Raw genomic sequence first — 6,029 nt, 5'->3', positions numbered from 1 at the left:
TTACAGAAGGGGAGGGGGGGATAGATGATATATATACAGAAGAGGGGAGGGGGGGATAGATGATATATACACAGAAGGGGAGGGAGGGGATAGATGATATATATACAGAAGGGGAGGGGGATAGATGATATATATAGAGAAGGGGAGGGGGGATAGATGATATATATAGAGAAGGGGAGGGGGGATAGATGATATATAAGAGAGGGAGGGGGATAGTAGATATATACAGAAGGGGAGGGGGGATAGATGATATATATACAGAAGGGGAGGGGGGGATAGATGATATATATACAGAAGGGGAGGGGGGGATAGATGATATATATACAGAAGGGGGAGGGGGATAGATGATATATACGAGAGGGGAGGGGGGGATAGATGATATTATACAGAAGGGAGGGGGATAGATGATATATACAGAAGGGAGGAGGGGATAGATGATATATATCAGAAGGGAGAGGGGGATAGATATATATAGAGAAGGGAGGGGGATAGATGATATATACTAGAGAGGGGAGGGGGGGGATAGATGATATATATACAGAAGGGGAGGGGGGATAGATGATATATATAGAAGGAGGGGGATAGATGATATATACAGAAGGGGAGGGGGGATAGATGATATATACTAGAAGGGGGGGGGTAGATGATATATAAGAAGGGAGGGGGATAGATGATATATATACAGAAGGGAGGGGGGATAGATGATATATATAAGAAGGGGAGGGGGGATAGATGATATATATACAGAAGGGGAGGGGGGATAGATGATATATAGAGAAGGGGAGGGGGATAGATGGATAGATATATACAGAAGGGAGGGGGGGATAGATGATATATATATACAGAAGGGGAGGGGGGGATAGATGATATATATACAGAAGGGGAGGGGGGATAGATATATATATACAGAAGGGGAGGGGGGATAGATATATATACAGAAGGGAGGGATAGATATATACAGAAGGGGGGATGAGATGTTATATACAGAAGGGAGGGGGATAGATGATATATATTAAGAAGGGGAGGGGAGATGATATATACAGAAGGGGAGGGGGGGATATAGGACTGAGTGATATATACAGAAGGGAGGGGGGATAGATGATATTATATACAGAGGAGGATAGATGATTATATACAGAGGGGGAGGTTAGATAGATATATATACAGAAGGGGAGGGGGAGGATTAGGGAGAGTTAGTAATAATAATAATAAGGAGGGGAGGAGAGATTACACCCCCCCCCCCCGGCCAGCAGACAGCCGGGCCTCGGCCTCACCCTCCCGCTCCTCTAGGCCGCCCCCGGCCTCACCTCTCTCCTGGCCGTGCTGGGCCGCTGCTGGCTGGTGGCTGTGGCTGGTATCCGGGACACTGCACCCTGCTCCGTCCCTCCCTCGGCTGCGGCCGTTATTACCTCACTGAGCTCCGGCTGCTGCCAGCAGAAGAACCGCCGGCTGAGGCTCGGGCACGAGAGTGACGTGCGCGCTCACGGGACGGCGGGGCCGCGCACGGCGGGCGGACAGATGAATAGAGAATGACTGGGCAGGCGCGAGCTCGCGGGAATGTCACCAGGAAATAACTGTCGCGCATGCGCAAACAGTGCCGTCTTGGGCGGGGTCGGAGCGAGTTGGCGCCCAGGTCACGAGCCCGTGGACTGTTCAACCGGTTCTTTTTAGCAGTGGACGCCGAGAAGCCCCGATACCTAACACACAGCGAGCTACGGTCACATCTACCCCGCTCACCCCCCCCCCCTTACCTTACATATACCGCTGCCTGTGACGGAAGCTCCGGCGTGTGGGTGGGGTCAGGCGCAGGATGGCCAATCAGAGGAGGCGAGGGCGGGGTAAGGGAGGTTACTGGGTCGGGCGGGGTATAAATAAGACTGATGCTATTTGCGCTGAAGTATAGATCATAGGGAGGACATGGAGCCACAGATGGAGGAAGGGGGGACATGGAGCCACAGATGGAGGAAGGGGGGTGACATGGAGCCACAGATGGAGGAAGGGGGTGACATGGAGCACAGATGGAGCAGGGGAAGGGTGTGACATGGAGCCACAGATGGAGGAAGGGGGGACATGGAGCCACAGATGGAGGCAGGGGAAGGGTGGACATGGAGCCACAGATGGAGGCAGGGGAAGGGTGGACATGGAGCCACAGATGGAGGCAGAGGAAGGGGGGACATGGAGCCACAGATGGAGGAAGGGGGACATGGAGCCACAGATGGAGGCAGGGGAAGGGTGGACATGGAGCCACAGATGGAGGCAGGGGAAGGGTGGACATGGAGCCACAGATGGAGGCAGGGGAAGGGTGGACATGGAGCCACAGATGGAGGCAGGGGAGAGGGTGGACATGGAGCCACAGATGGAAGCAGGGAAGGGGGGACATGGAGCCACAGATGGAGCAGGGGAAGGGTGGACATGGAGCCACAGATGGAAGCAGAGGGGAAGGGGGGACATGGAGCCACAGATGGAAGCAGGGGAAGGGGGGGGACATGGAGTCACAGATGGAGGCAGGGGAAGGGGGACATGGAGGCAGAGGAAGGGGACATGGAGCCACAGATGGAGGCAGGGGAAGGGGGGACATGGAGCACAGATGGAGGCAGGGGGGAAGGGTGGACATGGAGCCACAGAATGGAAGGGGGGACATGGAGCCACAGATGGAGCAGGGAAGGGGGTGACATGGAGCCACAGATGGAGGCAGGAGGACATGGAGCCACAGATGGAGGAAGGGGGGACATGGAGCCACAGATGGAGCAGGGGAAGGGTGGACATGGAGCCACAGATGGAGGCAGGGGAAGGGTGGACATGGAGCCACAGATGGAGGCAGGGGAAGGGTGGACATGGAGCCACAGATGAGGCAGGGGAAGGGTGGACATGGAGCCACAGATGGAAGCAGGGGAAGGGGGGACATGGGAGCCACAGATGGAGGCAGGGGAAGGGTGGACATGGAGCCACAGATGGAAGCAGGGGAAGGGGGGGACATGGAGCCACAGATGGAAGCAGGGGAAGGGGGGGGACATGGAGTCACAGATGGAGGAAGGGGGGACATGGAGGCAGGGGAAGGGGGGACATGGAGGCAGAGGAAGGGGGACATGGAGCCACAGATGGAGGCAGGGGAAGGGGGGACATGGAGCCACAGATGGAGGCAGGGGAAGGGGGGGACATGGAGGCAGAGGAAGGGGTACATGGAGCCACAGATGGAGTAAGGGGGATTATTATGATTTCCATGTAGAAGTGAAAGGTGGTCTGAGAAAGTGGCAGAGAGGTCATTGAACTTAGCACAAAGATGGCTGGTGACATGTTGAAACTCAGATACTGGACCCATTGCAGAGAGATAAGGAGGGAGAGAGACAAACTATAAAAGCCACTGACATGGTTTGTAGGTAGCCAGGAAGAGAGATGAGACTGGAGCAGGGAGAGGTGAGTGGGTGCAGTCTTGAGGAGACAAGAAGGACTAAAGAGGAGGACAGCAGTGTACAGATCCTCCTCCATAGATAGGGAGGGTGAGGATGTAAGTAATGCTGGAGGGGCCGGTGTACGTCGGTATCTTCATGTGTGGGGTGGGAGAGTAACGAGTCCTATGAGGGAGGACAGAAGAGGGAGCTGAAGGTGCTATAGAGGTGACATTGGGTGGACATAATACACTGGTTTGTTGAGCGAGAACGATGGAGCTGGGAGATAGAAGATTAATTCAAATTGAAGAAGTTCACCTTTGAGTAAGAGTCCCCTCCGTGGTGCGGGAGAACCTCTGTAAATGATTGGTCTGCGCAGTGCCATGGCTGCGTTGCTGAGGCATGGTCATAGAAGGAAATGTCAGACAGAGCGGTCATGCGAGGAGGTGGGGATGGAAGAAGCCGGGTCAAGAGGAGCATGATGACATTGAGAGTCTACATTTGGGTGAGGAGAGAGGTGGGGACAAGCTGAAGGAAAGGACGTAGTATGTTAGGGAATTTAGACTGTAAGCCCCAATGGAGAAGGACTGAAGTGAGTTCTCTGTACAGCGCTGCGGAATCAGTGGCGCTATATAAATAAGGATGACGACGACTAGGGAGGACTAAGAGGAGTTCAAACAGGGTTGTAGAAGACCAGAACAAGGGAGTGACCATTACAGTGGAAGGGAGAGGTCCCAATGGGAGAAGCCAAAGGAATGAGAAATATGGCAGTGTCCGCTTCAGTGGGATTATCAATAGGAATATTAAGATCACCTAGGACAGGGGTAGGTAACCTGCGGCTCTCCAGCTGTTGTGAAACTACAAATCCCAGCATTTCTTGCCACCTATCTGCTGGTTTTCTACTGGCAAAGCATGCTGGGACTTGTAGTTTCAGAACACCTGGAGAGCTGCAGGTTGCCTACCCCTGACCTAGGATGAGGGGGTTTTGGTTGGAGGACATGAAGTGTTGGAGCACGATTTAGCAGATAGGTTTATATGGTCTCAATTATAGAGTATATAAACATTCCAAAAACATCCTAATAAGTGTGGTAATAACACAAAACTTGACTGAAACTCACTGGGTGAAATGTCAGGTGCTAGTAAAACGCTATGAGACCTATCATTTACAAGAGATGTCATTGTCGTCTTACCCACAATCCTTTATCTCCCCAGAGCCCTCCTGTCAATCTTATGGATATCCTCTCGGTAGTATAATTTGGTGGGTGTGGTCAGTTCTGTATAAGAACAAAAATAGAACCAATTCCAGGCAAAGCAGTAGAATCTGAGTGCTGACAGCCTGCACTGAGGCATAATATAAACCTACCACTAGTATATACATCCCTGTACTACACACAATTCAGTACATAGGAGACAGTAATTTCAGAAAGCACCAGAGAAATAGTGTGATTATAAGATCCACTGATTTTTATACTTTGTGGCCTCCTGTACAATGTGGCTCAGAAGAGACCATGAGAAATGGCGCTCACATCATAGCCTTGTGGCGATCTCTGAGTCACATAGGACTCCACTGTCTGTGTTGACATTGTCTGTCCAGCTTGGGGGTAAATGTATGAAGCGCCAAATTTTTCAACTCGCCGGAAATTTGAATTTTAGCTGCAAAGTCGCCGATTTCCGGCGAGTTGAAAAATCGAAGCTTCATACATTTACACCCTGGTCTCTTAGCAGAGGGACTTCAGTATCTCCCTGGGCATCAGAGTAACCACAACTGGTGTGTGCAGATAACAGACATCAGCTCTGAGGGAGATGCTGGTGCATTGTTAATAGTGCAAAAAAGATGATGGAAGTATAACAATGATTACATTATAAACCTGTGCAGGTTTCCTAAGTATCCCCACACAGACAGCTTCCACTTTTCTTATAACTGGTCTGACCTGGTATATTCAGTGCACCGTTGTTTATAATCATACACAAGACCCCGGCACATTGCGTTCTCCAAAGTGGCAAAAAGCTGCATAACTTGGAAGCACCTGACCCTAAGCAGGAGGTATGAAGATGTCTGGGGATCACAAGATATATATACCAGAGACAACGGTGGGCTGCGATTTGACGAGTTCTCCCCAATACATTGACGTATCCTGGTGAAGATCTTTCTTTTAAAGGTGTTGGTTTTATATATTGTAACAAATTAAACTGAATGAAGAAAATAGAGTAAAATGCAAAAGTCTGAAAACTTTCCAAAGTACAAGTAAAGAAACAACTTAATCACCTTATGAGACATCCTGGAGGGCAGAGATTTGCATCATTTGGCCCCTGACCAAGGAGCTTTAAGTAGAATCATTGAGTTCATAGAGCACCATTGTTATTATCATGTAATTACACATCACTGATCATATCACACAGTACAGAGAACATGTAATCTGCTGGTGGAGCAGGTGCAGTATCCGCTTCAAGGGGAACTAGCGGGCTGTGGCCCCCGGGTCCCTCCTCCCTGCACCAGGGCCCCTGATCATCTGGCTGCACAGTGAGTGTTGTGTGGGTTCTGTGTGCAGCAGCCTGAGGGGCGTGTCCCGGATGTCGGTAACTATGGTGACTGCTACATTGTAACCGATTATTCCTGACACAAGAGAGTCACGTGACGCCCTG

General features: G+C 51.1%; 1 protein-coding gene across 3 annotated transcripts in view; it reads right to left on the bottom strand.

Moving 5' to 3' along the window:
* Positions 1-1,815, bottom strand: part of RHOA (ras homolog family member A) — a 19,866-nt gene extending 18,051 nt beyond the window's left edge. The window contains exon 1 of one of the 3 annotated variants that reach the window (XM_075183916.1): positions 1,752-1,815. The gene's annotated coding sequence lies outside the window, so the exon portion shown is untranslated. Of the gene's footprint in view, positions 1-1,307; positions 1,683-1,751 lie in introns of those variants that run through there. The other 2 variants (XM_075183917.1, XM_075183914.1) reach the window with 2 other exon arrangements.
* Between the last annotated feature and the right edge of the window lie 4,214 nt (positions 1,816-6,029).

Source organism: Mixophyes fleayi, chromosome 8 (genome assembly GCF_038048845.1).
Source record: "Mixophyes fleayi isolate aMixFle1 chromosome 8, aMixFle1.hap1, whole genome shotgun sequence".
Lineage (NCBI taxonomy): Eukaryota > Metazoa > Chordata > Amphibia > Anura > Limnodynastidae > Mixophyes > Mixophyes fleayi.
Note: the sequence above shows the minus strand (reverse complement) of the source record. Positions and strands in the feature narration are given on the sequence as shown.